At 40.4% G+C, this 16,902-nt stretch overlaps 1 pseudogene; it reads right to left on the reverse strand.

Annotated features, from left to right (window-relative positions):
• Positions 1-16,591: 16,591 nt before the first annotated feature.
• LOC115900570 lies at positions 16,592-16,634 on the reverse strand (annotated as a pseudogene).
• Between the last annotated feature and the right edge of the window lie 268 nt (positions 16,635-16,902).

A 16,902-nucleotide genomic window follows, 5' to 3' on the forward strand; every position in this document is an offset into this window, starting at 1 on the left:
AAAATCACTTTGAGGACACAGTCCATGCCCAGAGTGGCTCCTTCTTTATCCCTGATTACTCTGTAATTCTGGTGCAGTCCACCAGCTGGCTGAAAGGTTGGGTTCTGGGGAGGAGCAAGAGAGAGAAAACAGAGAGCAGGGTTGCCAGAAATTGTTTTCTGGCATAACTAGCTCTGCCTAGAGCAGGACTCTTTAAACTTTTTGTGTGCATGCCAAGGACCCCATTGTCACTCTGGTGAAGCCTATTGACACCCCCCCAGAATAATATTTTTAAATGTATAAAATAAAATACAGAGATCACAAAAGAAACCAATGACATTTAAATACAATTATAAAAATATATTTTAAAAAATAATGATAGGGTAATATGCATAATTCTTTATTATTTGATTAAATAACAAAATCTAGTGACAGATCTATCTAAACAACAACCATAATTTCAAAGCGGTGATGAGTGTAAATAGAATTTCAAGGTATCTGCCATAGCAGTAATGTGCTCTAACAATATCAATGATTTCTACTTGTGGCAGAGTCACAGGTACTACTAATACTACTGGGTCTGTTGCCTATATCAAAAGACATTCAGAATAAATGCTAGGCAGGATGCAGTGGCTCTTGTCTATAGTCCCAGCATTTGGGGAGGCCGAGGTGGGAGGATCCTTTGAGCCCTGGAGTTCAAATTCAGCCTGGGGAACCTAGTGAGATCCCATACGTACAAATAATAAAATAAAAAAATTAGCTGGGCATGGTGGCATGTACCTGTGGTCCCAGGTATTCAGGAGGTTGAGGTGAAAGTATCACTAGAGCCCAGGAGGTCAATGCTACAGTGAGCCATGATTACTGCACTCTAGCCTGGGTGACAGAGTGAGCCCCTGTGTCAAAAAAGAAAGAAAGAGAGAGAAGGAAGGAAGGAAGGAAGGAAGGAAGGAAGGAAGGAAGGAAGGAGGGAAGGAAGGAAGGAAGGAAAGAGGGAAGGAAGGAAGGAAGGAGAGACAGAAAGAAAGAAAGGAAAGAAAGAAAGAAAGAAAGAAAGAAAGAAAAGAAAGAAAGAAAGAAAGAGAAAGAAAGGAAGGAAGAGAAAGAAAGAGAAAGAAAGAAAGAGAGAAAGAAAAATATTAACTTCTAGTTACAGCCAATAAAAATAAAAAGGATATACAGGTAACCTCATTTTATTACACTTTGTTTCATTGTGCCTCACAGATAATGCGTTTTTAACAAATTGAAGGTTTGTGGCAACCCTTCATTGAGCAAGTCTATTGGTGGCATTTTTCCAAAAGTGTGTGCTCACTTCAGGTCTGGGTCACATTTTGGTAATATTTGCAATATTTCAAATTTTTGGATTATTATTCTATCTGTTATGGTGATCTGTAATCAGTGATCTTTGATAATACTATTGTAATTGTTTTGGGGTACTATGAACTGTGCCCACATAAAACAGTGAGCTTAATCGATAAATGTTGTATGTGTTCTGTCTGATCCACTGACAGGCCATTCTGCCCTCCCCTCCTCAAACCTCCCTATTCCCTGAGGCACAACACTATTTAAATTGGGCCAATTAATAACTCTACAATTGCCCGTAAGTATTCAAGTGAAAGGAAGAGTCGCATGTCTCTCTTTAAATAAAAAGCTAGAGGCCGGGCGCGGTGGCTCAAGCCTGTAATCCCAGCACTTTGGGAGGCCGAGACGGGTGGATCACGAGGTCAGGAGATCGAGACCATCCTGGCTAACACGGTGAAACCCTGTCTCTACTAAAAATACAAAAAACTAGCCGGGCAAGGTGGCGGGCGCCTGTAGTCCCAGCTGCTCCGGAGGCTGAGGCAGGAGAATGGCGTAAACCCGGGAGGCGGAACTTGCAGTGAGCTGAGATCAGGCCACTGCACTCCAGCCTGGGCGACAGAGCGAGACTCCGTCTCAAATAAATAAATAAATAAATAAATAAATAAATAAATAAATAAATAAAAAGCTAGAAATTTGACTAAGCTTAGTCAGGAAGGCATGTCCAAAACTGAGACAGGCTAAAAGTTAGGCCTCTTGCACCATTTAGCCAAACTGTGAATGCAAAGGGAAAGTTGTTGAAGGAAATTAAAGTGCTACTTCAGTGAATGTACAAATGACAAGAAGACAAAACAGCCTTATTGCTGATATGGAGAAATTTTGAATGGTCTGGATAGAAGATCAAGCCAGCCACAACATTCCCTTAAGCCAGAGCCAAATTCAGAGCAAGGCCCTAACTCTTTAATTCTATGAAGGTGGAGAGAGGTGAGGAAGCTGCAGAAGAAAAGTTGGATGCTAGTAGAGGTTGGATCATGAGGTTTAAGGAAAGACGCCATCTCTGTAATGTAAAAGTGCGAGGTGAAGCAGCAAATGCTTATGCAAACCTGCACTAAGTTATTCAGAAGACTAAGCTAAGATAATTGATGAATGTGGCTACATTAAATAGCAGATTTTCTTTCTTTTCTTTTTTTTCTTCTTTTTTTTTTTGACATGGAGTCTCGCCCTGTCGCCCAGGCTGGAGTGCAATGGCACGATCTCAGCCCACTGTAGCCTACGCCTCCTGTGTTCACGCAGCAGATTTTCAATGTAGATAAAACAGCCTTCTCTTGGAAGAACAGACCATTGAGGACTTTGATCATGAGAGAGCAGAAGTCAATGCTTGCCTTCAAAGCTTCAAAAGACAGGCTGATTGTCTTATTAGGGGCTAATTTAGCTGGTGACTTTAAGTTGAAGCCAATGATCATTTGCCATTCCAAAAATCCTAGGACACTTAAGAATTATGCTAAATCTACTCTGCCTGTGCTCTGTAAATGGAACAACAAAGCCTGGATGACAGCACATCTGTTCATAGCATGGTTTACTGAATTTTTTTTTTTTTTGAGATGGAGTTTCGCTCTTGTCATCCAGGTTGGAGTGCAATGGCACAATCTTGGCTCACCGCAACCTCCACCTCCCAGGTTCAAGCAATTCTCCTGCCTCAGCCTCCCGAGTAGCTAGGATTACAGGCATGTGCCACCACGCCCGGCTAATTTTGTATTTTCAGTAGAGACGGGATTTCTCCATGTTCGTCAGGCTGGTCTTGAACTCCCGACCTCAGGCAATCTGCCCACCTCAGCCTCAGTTGAGATCTGCTGCTCAGAAAAAAAAAAAGAAAGAAAAAAAATTCAAAATATTACTGCTCATCAACAGTGACCTGTTCACCTAGAGCTCTTACAGAGAGGCACAAGGAGATTAATGTTATTTTCATGCCTGCTAACACAATATCCATTCTGTGGCCCATGGATCAAGGATTAATTTCCATTTTCAAATCTTATTTAAGAAATTCATTGTCTAAGTCTATAGCTGCCAATATATTGTGATTCCTCTGATGGATCAGAGCAAAGTCAATTGAAAACCTTCTGGAAAGGATTCACCATTCTAGATGCCGTTAAAAACATTTGTGATTCATGAGAGGAGGTCAAAATATCAACATTAACAGAAGTTTGGGAGAGGCTGATTCCAAGCCTCATGGATTACGTTGAGAGGTTCAAGACTTTGGTGAGGGAAATAACTGTAGATGTGGTGGAAATAGCAAGAGAACTGGAATTAGAAGTGGAGCTATGACTAACCTGCTGCAGTCTGAGGATAGAGCTTGAATGGATGACTCGTTGGTTCTTATAGATGGGCAAAGAAAGTGGTTTCTTGGCCAGGCGCGGTGGCTCACGCGTGTAATCCCAGCACTTTGGGAGGCCGAGGCGGGTGGATCACGAGGTCAGGAGATCAAGACCATACTGGCTAACACGGTGAAACCCCGTCTCTACTAAAAATACAAAAAAATTAGCTGAGTGTCGGGCACCTGTAGTCCCAGCTACTTGGGAGGCTGAGACAGGAGAATGGCATGAACCCAGGAAGGTGGAGGTTGCAGTGAGCCGAGATCGCACCACTGTACTCCAGCCTGGGTGACAGAGCGAGACTCCATCTAAAAAAAAAAAAAAAGAAAAAAAGAAAAAAAGAAAAGAAAGTGGTTTCTTACCATGAAACCTGTTCCTGGTGAAGATGCTGTGAACATTGTTGAAATGACAGCAAAGGATTTAGAATATTCCATAAACTTAGCTGGCAAAGCAGTGGCAGGATTTGGGAGAATGGACTCCAATTTTGAAGGTAGTTACTGTAGGCAAAATGCTATCAATCAGCATTACATGCTACAGAGAAACCTTTTGTGAAAGGAAGAGTCAATTGATATGGCAAACTTGATTGTTGTCTTCTTTTAAGAAATCACCACAGCCATGCCAGCCTTCAGCAACCACCACCCTGATCAGTCAAAAGACCCATCAATGTTAACGCAAAAGCCTCTACCAGCAAAAAGACTATGACTTGCTGAAGTCTCAGATGATCATTAGCATTTTTTTTTAGCAATGAAGTATTTTAAAATTAAGGGATGTACAATCCTGTTGCACACTCAGTAGACTATAATATAGTGTAAACATAACTTTCATATGCATTGGAAAACGAAAAATTTGTATAACTCACTTTATTGCACCATTAGTTTGATTGCGGTGGTCTGGAACAGAATCTACAATATCTCTGAGGTATGCCTGTATTTTTTCCTTTTTAAGTTCACGGACTTAACTAAGGACCTGGATTTGGTCCTCAGATCCCTTGGGAATTCATAAACTGCCAGGTGAAGAACCTGTGGTCTAGGATCAAAACCTAGACCACTTCATCTGAAAGAGTGATCTTTGGGTCATCTGCATCAGAATCTTCTAGGGGTGTTTGTTAGAAGATTATTGAATCCCTTCTCCTTCTAAGACTTCCTCTGTGGGTAGATTCAGAGAGGTGCATTTTCATCTTAATGCTCAGAGGATCTTTTTTGTCACACAAAAGTGTAAGAATCACTGCATCTGATCCTCACGGATTAGCATCAGCACTTTGGTTGGCTGCTTGGATGATGAAAGGAAGATCTCCTTGGAGAGCTGGGAGGTGGGTAGGAAAGCAGGGATTCTGGGCTCTTCTGTGGAGACTGCTTGGAGGTGGTGTACGTAACACTGGTGGGCACAGCAGGTGAGGCATGTGAGAATAGCAGAGAAGGAAGTGGAGATGGGGCCTCTTGGTGAAGGTTCCCAAAGTGCTGGCCAAGGCTCTGAAAAGACTTCAGGAATTAACTGAAATTAATCCTGTATTTAATCTGAATCCCCATTCCCTCCTTGATGTTACATTTTACATGCAAGAAGAGAAACTTGTTGAAGACCACATTGTTTGTGGAAGACGTAGTCCACTAGACTTAAATGCCAAGTTTAACTCTTACACTTGGTAGTGGCGAGTTTAGAGGGTAACCACATGGTCAGTGGCAAGGCGGATATAACTTTTTCTTCTTGAAGCACTGGCTTCCGTTTGCTTTCAGGTTTTCCTAGGTTCTGTGATCTTTTGCAGAGTCTTCCTGAGTTGGCATATTTGGAGCTTTCACTCAATGAGTAATTACTTGCCATGGATCAGGTGTTGACCTAGATGCAATGGAAGCTACAGAAATGAAAACAAGAAATGATCACTACTCTTCAGGAATTTTCGGATAGATTCTCTGATCACTATCAGTTGTTTTGTTTTGTTTTGTCTTGTTTTGTTGTGTTTTTTTGAGACAGGCTGAAGTGCAGTGGCATGATCATAACTCACTGCAGCTTCAACTCTTGGTTTCAAATGTGAGCCTGGCTAATTGTTACTTTTTTCTGTAGAGATGAGAGTCTCATTATGTTGCCTAGGCTGGTCTCAAACTCCTGAGCTCAAGCAATCCTCCTGCCTCAGCCTCCCAAAGTGCTGGGATTATAGGCATGAGCCACCATGCCTGGCCTAAACACTGTCAATCTTAAATAACCTTGATGATCATGAATTCTTTTGATCCAGGCCTAATGTGGTATTTGTGCAATTGCCAAGGCCAAAGTCTTATTGGAAGGGAGGAGAAGAGCTTTTAGTATATTGATTAATTGGGGACCTGTCTTCTCTTTTGTAATAGGTAACTAGTTAGACCACGAGCTTTGATGAACACTGTTATGATGTTAAAGTGTTGAACAAAGTGGAGCTTGTTCCAAATGTTAAGAAATGGGTAAGATACCCCCAATAGGACACTTGAAGATAGCTATGAAATTGCTAGCCCCAGATCAAGCAAGGGATTTTAATTGATAGCACAGAGTAAACCAGCTCTAACTAATAAATGTTCACCTGGCATGAGCTTCAACTCTAGCAGTCCTGTTTGCCTTATTTATATTCTCCCATGTGCTTTCATCAGGATCTTAGATCACACTCATGATAGCAGGTGGGTCTGTGTGAAGAATTCAGAGTTTAATGAAACCATGGCAGAGTGGAAAGGGAATAGGGGCTAGAGACAAAAGATCTGGGTTCCAATTCTGTTTTTGTCACTGAAGAACTTTGTGACTTGGGTAGAAAAATTGAGTTTGAGTTTTCTGTTTGGCAAAATGGGTATAGTAAGACCTATTTCATAACCTTTGTTGGATGGAGTAAGATAATGTGTAATAAAAGTGGTTTGCAAACTGTAGGTTACTATGCAATGTGAATAGCTACTATGTGCTTTTGGAGCCAGATAAACCTGAATTCTAAACCTGGCATGAACCATTTACTTGCTAAGTAACTTGTCTAAGTTATTTGACTTTCTGAACTTCAGTTTCCTCATCCATAAAGTGGGGCTAATACCCATTTATCTGGTTACTGTTCTAATGTTTAAATGAGATTGTTGTATGTAAAAAAGTGTCCACCACATTGTAAGGATGCCTGCAGCCATTCCTAGGTTGTTAATGCTAGGATCGCAGTGGCTGTGTCCTATATATCTATGTGTTCTTAGAATGCGGCAGAGACTGCTACCCATAGTAGACTCTTAATTTTGGTTGAATAAATAACTAAGAAAACTTTGTATATATATCTCCATGCACAGCATAAGCTACGCTTGCACAAAGTATTCACTGGCCAAGCAGAGTTACTCTTGGGTTTATTTCAACCCCAGCTCTACCCTACTGGGTCATTTGCATTCATCTCTCTCCCTGGAGGAAGATGAGGTCATGATGAGACTCAGAGTCCACAGCAGCAAAGGGCTCCAGTACGTGGCATGGGTAAAATATACGAATTTCTATATTACTGTTCATCAATCAAGCAGTCAATCAACAAATGTTCATTGAGTTACCACTATGTACCAGGCACTCTTCTAGGTGTTGGGGATTCAGCAGACAGACAAGGTTTCTGTCGCTAATCCCTTTAGACAGTACAGAGAGTGACTTCTAGAGTTTTTGCTTCTTTTCTTGTTTTCTTTTTGAGATGAGTAGATTTGAAGATCTGGAAGTTGAAGCCCGGGAAACTTGTTGCAGTCACTGAGATGTTCTCCATTAGAGGAATTTAAGGATCTATAAAGGACTGGAGAATTAAGCATACAGTAATCACATACACTAGTCAGTAAGGACATAATTCACACACGCACATACAAGCACACACACACACACACACACACACAGAGAGAGAGAGAGAGAGAGAGAGAGAGAGAGAGAGAGAGAGAGAGAGAGAGATTAGTTTTCTATTGCTACTTTAACAAATTAATTACTACGGTGACTTAAAAGGAAAATTCCTGCCCCCTCTCCCACTTTTCTTTTGTGTGTATGGGGAGAACGTTTTGGATCTACTCTTTGCAAATTTCAAGTGTACAATACAGTACACACAGTACCTGATATTACGATGGTTCAACTCACACTTTTTCAACTTTATGACTTTTCAACTTAATGTGTACATTTTCATCTATTCTTTTTTTCACTTCCAGCACAGTATTCAATAAATTACATGAGATATTCAATACTTTTTGTGTTCAATGATTTTGCCCAACCTAGGCAAAAGTGTTCTGAGCACGTTTAAGGTAGACTAAGCTAAAGCTATGATGTTTGGTAGGTTAGGTATATTAAATGCATTTATGACATGATATTTTCAATTTACGATGAGTTTATCAGGGTGTAACTGTATTGTAAGTTGAGGAACATCTGTATTATTAACTATACTCATCATGCTATACATTATAATCCCCGGAACTTATTTATCTTATAACTAAAGTTCATACCCTTTGACCAACATCTCCTCATTTTCCCCAGTCCCCAGCCCCTGGCCACCACCATTCTTCTCTCTTTTTCTATGAGTTCAGTCAGCTCTTTTAGATTCCACATATAAGTGAGATCATACAGTATTTGTCTTTCTCTGTCTGACTTATTTCATTTAGCATAATGCCCTCAGAGTTCATCTATGTTGTTGCAAATGGCAGGATTTCCTTCTTTTCTATGGCTGAATAATATTCTATGTATCTATAAATCACAATTAAAATTTTATTTACAAAATTTGTATGGGTACATAGCAGGTGTATACATTTGTGGGGTACATGAGATATTTTGAAACACACCTACATTGTGTAATAATCACATCTCACATGTAGATGTGATGGGGTATCCATCACCTCAAGCATTTATTCTTTTTTTGTGTTGTAAACATTCCAATTATACTCTTAGTGATTTTTACAATGTACAATAAATTATTGTTGACTGTAGTCACCCTGTTGTGCTGTCAAATACTAGATCTTATTCATTCTAACTATATTTTTGTACCCATTAACCATCCTGCCTCCTCACACCCACCCACCACTCTTCTCAGCCTCTGGTAACCATCATTCTACTGTCTGTCTCCATGAGTTCAGTCGTTTTAGTTTTTAGCTCCCACAAATGAGTGAAAACATGAAAAGTTTGTATTCCTGTGCCTGGTTTATTTCACGTACCATAACGACCTCCAGTTCCACCCGTGTTGTTGTAAATGACAGGATCTCATTATTTTTTATGGCTGAATAGTACTCCATTGTGTATATGTATCACACTTTCTTTATCTAGGGGTTGTTGATGAACATTTAGGTTGACTCCAAATTTTGGCTATTGATAAGGTTTGGTTGTGTCCCCACCCAAATCTCACCTTGAATTGTAATAATCCCTACATGTCCAGGGCAAGACCAGGTGGAGATAATTGAATCATGGCTGCAGTTTCCCCCATACTGTTCTTGTGGTAGTCAATGAGTAAGTCTCAGAAGATCTGATGGTTTTATAAATGAGAGGTCCCCTGCACAAGCTCCTCTTGCCTGCCACCATGCAAGATGTGACTTTGCTCCTACTTTGCCTCCCCACCCATGTGAAACTGTGAGTCGATTAACTCTCTTTTTTTTAAATAAATTATCCAGTCTTGGGTATGTCTTTATTAGCAGAGTGAGAACTGCTAATACAACTATTGTGAATAGTGCTGCGATAAACATAGGAGTGCAGATATCACTTTGATATACTGATTTCCTTTCTTTTGGGTATATATTAATACCTAGCAGTGGGATTGCTGGATCATATAATAGTTCTGTTTTTTTTTTTGTTTTGTTTTGTTTTTCAAGGAATGTCCATACTGTTCTCTATAGTGGTTGTACTAATTTACATTCCCGCCAACAGTGTACAAGCGTTCCCCTTTCTCCACATCCTTGCCAGCATTTGTTATTGCCTGTTTTTAGAATATAAGCCATTTTAACGGGGGTGAAATTTATCTTATTATAGTTTAGATTTGCATTTCTCTGATGATCAATGATGTTGAGCACCTTTTCATATGCCTGTTTGCTATTTATATGTCTTCTTTTAAGAATTCCAGCACTTTGGGAGGCCAAGGTGGGTGGATCACCTGAGGTCAAGAGTTCGTGACCAGTCTAGCCAATATGGTGAAACCCCATCTGTACTAAAAATACAAAAATTAGCTGGGTATGGTGGCAGGAGCCTGTAATCCTAGCTACTGGGGAGGCTGAGGCAGGAGAATCGCTTGAACCTGGGAGGCGGAGTTTGCAGTGAGCCGAGATCATACCATTGCAGTCCAGCCTGGGCGACAAAAGCAAAACTCTGTCTCAAGAAAAAAAAAAAAAAAAAAAGTGTCTATTCAGATCTTTTGCTCATTTAAAAAATTGGTAATTAAATTTTTTCCTGTTGAGTTGTTTGAGCTTCTTATATCTTCTGATTATTAATCCATTGTCAGATAGATAGTTTGCAAATATTTTCTCCCATTGTGTGAGGTCTGTTCACTTTGTTAATTGTTCTTTTGCTGTACAGAACACAATTTCTTCAGCCTTTCATCTGTTGGAAATGCAAATTTTTAATTTTACAATTCTGTAGGTCATAAATCTAACACAGATCTCAAGTAGCTAAAATCAAGGTATAAGTTTTTCTGGATGCTCTAGGGAAGAATCCATTTCTTTGAATTTTCCAGCTTCTGGAGGCTACCCACATTCCTTGGCTGGTAGCCCCCTGCCTCCATCTTCAAAGCCAGCCATGATAGGCCAAGTCCTCATGCTGCCATCTCTGTGGTTCTCTTACTGACCTGTAGTCACATCTCTCTGTGACCACAGATCAGAAAAGTTCGTTGCTTTTAAGAATTGATGTGGTTGTGCGTGGTGGCTCATGACTATAATCCCAGCACTTTGGGAAGCTGAGGCGGGTGGATCACCTGAGGTCAGGAATTCGAGACCAGCCTGGCCAACATGGTGAAACCCCGTCTTCACCAAAACTACAAAAATTAGCCAGGTGTGGTGGCGGGTGCCTGTAATCTCAGCTACTTGGGAAGCTGAGGCAGGAGAATTGCTTGAACCTGGGAGGCGAAGGTTGCAGTGAGCCAAGACTGTCCCACTGCACCCCAGCCTGGACAACAGAGCGAGACTCTATCTTGAAAGAAAAAAAAAAGCAAAGAAAAGAAAAAAAAAAAAAGAATTGATGTGATTGAATTGAGTTTACCTGGGTAATCCAGGTTAATTTCCTCATATCAAGATCAGTACTCCTAATCACAGTGCAGAATTTTGCTATGTAAGGTAAACTATTCACAGCTTCCAGAGATTAGGGTGTGGCATCTTTGGAAACCATTATTCTGCCTATCAGGGAGTGGGAGAAGGAGGAGGATGGGGCAGAAGGATTTCCCTGATGTCTTTACCAGAAAAATGGGCTTCCAATAACTGAAAAGTTAAGAATTAAGAATGAAGCTAAAGGTCAACATTTTCTACTAAACTATATTACAGTCTGCTGCACAGTCAGCAGCTGATGACATAAGACATGACACTCAAGGAACAAGTCAGCTCTGTTAACTTCTGCCTCCTTCTCATCCAGGAGCCCCTGCCACACACAAGCCATGTCGGTGCAGGCAGTCAGATCTGTGTTAATTGCCCTTTAATCTTTGTTATGTTTTCATGTTTCTATCTGATGTCAGATGAGCCCCAGGTGGTAGAAAAGCTGAAGTTCGTCTTCGGTGCTACCCTTGTCTTAACCCTACCGCTAAGCAGACTCTTCTGCTTAAAAGCACACACACAACTATCTGAAGATATTTTTCTTTTTTCTTTTTCTTTTCTTTTCTTTTCTTTCTTTTTTTTTTTTTTTTTTTGAGACAGAGTTTCACTCTTGTTGCCCAGGCTGGAGTACAATGACACGATCTTGTTCGCTGCAACTTCCGTCCCACAGGTTCAAGCGATTCTCCTGCATCAGCCTCCTGGGTGGCTGGGATTACAGGCGCCTGCCACCATGTCTGGCTAATTTTTTGTATTTTTAGTAGAGATGGGGTTTCACCATGTTGGCCAGGCTAGTCTCGAACTCCTGACCTCAGGTGATCTGCCCACCTTGCCCTCCCAAAGTACTGGGATTACAGGCATGAACCACCGTGCCCAGCCTATTTTTTTCTTTTTAAAGGTATACATATGGGGAAAGACTGGAAGAGAACACTCTAAAATGACAGTAATTGTTAGGTGGTGAAACTGTGGATTTCTTTCTTACTTCTCTTCTAAATATTATGTAATATTCTTTGTATTTATCAATAAAATATATATTCATAAGTGTCAGCCATTTGATGGAGAATGATTTTCAATATGGAACTGAGAGTCGGAAGCCAAATCCTAGATTTTATACTTTTATATCTGAGGAGGCAGCCTTGCTCAGAAGTGAGAAATACGAGAATCATGTGTAGCTGAGTTAGAGTTCTAATTTCTCCACGTACAACCTAGTTGACTCCCTGCAGATGACTTCATTTCCTCAGCTGTAAAATGAGAAAATTCAGTGGTTTACCTTATAGTGTTACTGTAGGAACTAAATTACAGATGCATGAAAACTTCTTGGGCTGGGGTCTGGCACGTAATAGGCCCTCAATAAACATAAATGTTATTTTTAGAACTCAAACATTGCTTAACCCAGCCCTCAAAGCAAATATAAAATCCATTATCAGAGACAGCAGGAGTGGTCATATTCCTAGTTTCTGAATGTGGCAATTATGCACAAGCAGAATGTTTCCACTTGAGAACCTTCAATTGCGTGAAAGCTCATAAATGACCTAATCATATAAGCTATTTGCAATGCAGAATATTAAAGAAAATAAAAAAACAGCCTTCCAAATTTCTTTACTTATTATTTATGGAGCACTAAGTATATTCCAGCCCCTCTAGAGACATGTTTCTGTTCCCAGGAACTTATAGTGTACCAGGGAGAAAAGAAATGACACATAAACAGCTTTAAAAAGAGGCAGAGTAGCTGGCCTGGCATGGTGGCTGACACTTGTAATCCCAGCACTTTGGGAGACCTAGGCAGGTGGATCACTTGAGCCCAGGAGTTCGAGACTATCCTGGTTAACATAATGAAACCCCATCCTTACAAAAAAAACCACAAACATTTGTCAGGCATGGAAGCACACACCTGTAATCCCAGCTACTCTGGAGGCTGAAGTAGGAGGATCACCTGAGTCCAGAAGGTGGAGGTTGTAGTGAGCCATGATCACACCACTGCACTCCAGCCTGGGCAGCAGAGTGAGACCCTGTCTTGAAAAAAAAAAAAAAAAAAAGGCAGAATAGACAAGAACTCTGGATTCTGGAAGGTTAGAGGAGAGGGCTTCTCTGCAGAGGTCAGGGAATGATTCATGGAGGAGGTGGGGTTTGAAATGGATCTTCAAGGAGGTTTGTGGTTTTGACAGGGTGATGAGGTGGTGGGAAGACATTCTGAATTTCCCTGCAAGCATTTTCACATACAAGCTGTTACCACCACAAAGATTCAGTCATGTCATTCCCAAGAGTTACACTCTCTGAAATAGGGAAAAGTTTCAATTCAATATTACGTGGTTCCTAAAATGATAAGTATGTAAAGAGTTTAACGTAAGATGCTTATGTTAAACAGTTCTCACAATAGAATATATCAAAAATGTATGCACGGTATCATCTCAGTTATGCAAGTACACAGAAAAAAGATGAAAGGAAATACTAGAAAATGTTAATACCTGTGACTAGGTATTAAGAGTGTAGATTTTTTCTTCTATGTAGTTATTGGGCATATGTGTGTACTAAATACTCAGAAAGGAGTATATAAAACATATGTTCAGTTTTAAATCAGTTTTAATAACAACGAGAATATAAACACTTCTGAACTCACCAACCAGGTAGAGAAATAAACCACTGCTGGGACTTAGAAGTTCCCTTCTTTCATAGTGTACCTTCCTTTACCCCCAGATATTATTGTATTGCCTATTTCCTCAGAATTTTTCCATCTATGTCTCTCTAAACACCCTATTGCCAAAGTTTTGGGGAAAAACCTGAGTCTCAAACATAAATCTAGCTGCCTATGAAAAGAACAATATTGCCACAATTAGATGGTGGCACTCAGGAGGAGATAAGGTGAACAGAGCCTCCGAGTCCTAGTCCTGCTGTAGCTTTCCTGAGAGTTTACCTACACCATCTTGGACAAGACAATGGGCAAGACCCCTCTTCATGGGAACAAAACTGTTCTTTTAGACTCTCCATCAGTCTCTTCGGGACTGCCTTCAGCCCTTTCCGATGCTGGCTCACCGCTTTCCTGTGTCCCACGTTCTTTTCATGATTACTGCCTTATTTTGTAGGAACACTGCTTCCAAGAGCTTTTTGAAAAAGGGAGGATACCTGGGATATCAACAATCTAAGACCTTGAATAGCTTAGAATTACTTTTTTCTACCCTCATTTTTAGTAGATGGATTGTCTAGATCTAGAATTTTTGTTTGGAAAATGATTTTTCTTCATTATTTGGAAATCTGTCTGCACCCCCTTTTTTTTGAGATAGAATCTTGCTCTGTCACCCAGGCTGGAGTGTAGTGGCATGATCTCTGCTCACTGCAGCCTCCTCCTCCTGGGTCTTGTGCCTCAGCCTTCCGAGTAGCTGGGACTACAGGTGCACACCACCATGGCTGGCTGATTTTTTATGTATGTATGTATTTATTTTTAATTTTATTTATTTATTTATTTATTTTTAGACAGAGTCTCACTCTGTCACCAGGCTGGAGTGCAGTGTCACGATCTTGGCTCACTGCAACCTCTGCCTCCTGGTTTCAAACAATTCTTCTGCCTCAGCCTCCCGAGTAGCTGGGACAACAGGCGTGCCACCATGCCCAGCTAATCTTTGTATTTTTAGTAGAGACGGGGTTTCATCATGTTGGCCAGGATGGTGTCAAACTCCTGATCTCATGATCCGCCTGCCTCAGCCTTCCAAAGTGCTGGGACTACAGGTGTGAGCCACCGCACCTGGCCTTTCCCCTTTTTAAATTCTTTTCTTTTCTTTTTAGAGATAGGGTCTCAAACTATGTTAACCAGGCTGGTCTCAAACTTTTGGCCTCAAGAGATCCTCCCGCTTCAGCCTTCCAAAGTACTGGGATTACAGGCTGAAAACATTGTTCCATGGTCTTCTAGCTTCCCATGTTAAGTGTTGAGAAGTCCAAATCCCCTAAATCACCTTTGCTTTCTCTGGACTCTTGCAGAAGCTTTCTTTTCCCTCAATATTGTGAAATTCCACCATAATGTGCCATCCTGTGGGTCTGTGTTCATCTGTTGTGTTAGGCGCTTGGGGGATCCTTCTGCCTATCAATTCATGTCCCTTGGTTTGCTAAATGTTTTCGGGTTATTTTATTGGTTTTTGTCCCCTCTATTTTTCTCTTTTCCTCTTCAATTATTTGGATATTGGATCTTTCAGACTGGCCCTTCGTTTTTCTTATTTTGTCATTCTTTAGTTTTTATTTATTTATTTATTTTTACCTGTTTGACTTTTTGCTTAACTTTCTGGAAGACTTTCTATGTAGTACCCTATTCAATAGCTGAGTTTTTCATTGTTGCTTTCATGCTTTTAATTTTATGAGCTCCTTTTTATTTTGTCTTCTGAAAGCTACTTTGTTGAAACACAACATTCTGTTCCTGTTTCCTGGTTGCAATATCTTCTTTCTCTGAAGGTAGTTTTGTTTTCTTCTCTCTGCATAATTGCTGTATCTTTCAAGTTACAACTGACTTTTTTTTGATCTTTGTATTTCATGATAATGGCTTTCCTTGGATGTCTAGTGCTACTTGAATGTATGTAGACTCCTGATTAGGATCTGATCTAAATGTGCTGATGGGAACCTCGAAGAGGAGTGGGACTTTTGACTCTGAGCCTCACTGTATTGTGATTTGGGTGAGCTGTTTGTTGCATAACCTTCAATGTCAGAATCTGTGGGTATTTCCTCTTGGTCTGGTCAAATTCTCAGGGAGGAATCGTCCAGTTTCCTGGCTGATGCTACTTGTTCTGAGACTTTGAGGATTCTGTGGTACACATTGGATTGGCTCTCAGCTTTCCCCATTGCTAGCTTGGAATTCAGCTTCTTGATTCTATTACTTCTACCTTTTCTTATAATTGGGAGGTGAAAAAAACTAAATAACAAACAAAGGTAGGGCTATGGTGTGAGGTTAAATTCTGGATCCTAATATAAAATTTTTATTTCAGAAAAGAGCCACATCTGTATAAGAAGATGCAAGGACATTATGTATGTCTAGCTGTTCAGCTAACTTTTCAGTCACTTGAGGTAAGAGAGGAAATCTTGGATTTCTAGAACAGCAGAATGTTAGAATTGGAAGGCACCTTGGGGCTAATAAAGCTGGCACATGTGCAGAAAAACCCCCAAGCCAATCAGCCTATATTTGCTCCAGATGACATTCTTTGAGCTTTGTGTTTGCCTGGCCTAATGGACAGCTAGCTCCAGAGCCTTAAGTACACATCTCCCAAGAGAAGAGGGGGAGCCCAGAAGTCTGGGATCTTGAAGGAAAGGAAACATTAACAGGTGATCTGCCCAATGGATTATGTATTCACAGAGGCACCAAAGCAAACTGTATACAAGTTGCCTCATCAGGTTTTGCCCCTTTCAATAAAGTTCTGAATATTTGGAAAAGGCTTGGTCCTGGAGGGGAGGGTCAAAGCGTGATTATAAGGAAGAATGATGGAGTAACCCATCACCTCCCATTGCGCTACCAAGGGTAATGCAAGGCTAGAACCCTGATTTCTAAACCCATCATTAAAACCTGTGCCATGGGGCAAGTGATAAAAACTATTGTTATAATACTTATAGCAGCCTTGATTGGTAGAATCATGGTAAAAAAATAGGAACCAGAGGCTTTTAAGATGATCTTAGATGTCATTCTGGTTGTTTTTTCTCTTGTAATTGCACTCATGTGGAAATATACTGACTTGATGCCATACCCTCCCTTTTTGGTTTTACCATATTTTGTATTTTTTTTTTTTACTGGAAAATCTGCTAGACAAATTCTAAAAGAGCTGTAACCCTATTTTTATATTTTGTATTTAATTGTAATTGTTTATTTATATGAATGGGCATTAAATTTATGTTTTTCAAATTTCAAAATGTGTAAGTATCCTCTTTTCCCATGTACCCAGGCCCTAGTTTCCTTCTCTAGAGCCAGCCAATGTTATCAGTTTTTAAAATGTATCTTTCAGAGGCATTTTATCCACATACGAGTAAATAGGCACATATTCCTTTTTTCTTCCTTTTTACCTTTTGCACAAATAGTAGCATTCTACACAAGGTTTCTGCAC

Source organism: Rhinopithecus roxellana, chromosome 11 (assembly GCF_007565055.1).
Source record: "Rhinopithecus roxellana isolate Shanxi Qingling chromosome 11, ASM756505v1, whole genome shotgun sequence".
NCBI lineage: Eukaryota > Metazoa > Chordata > Mammalia > Primates > Cercopithecidae > Rhinopithecus > Rhinopithecus roxellana.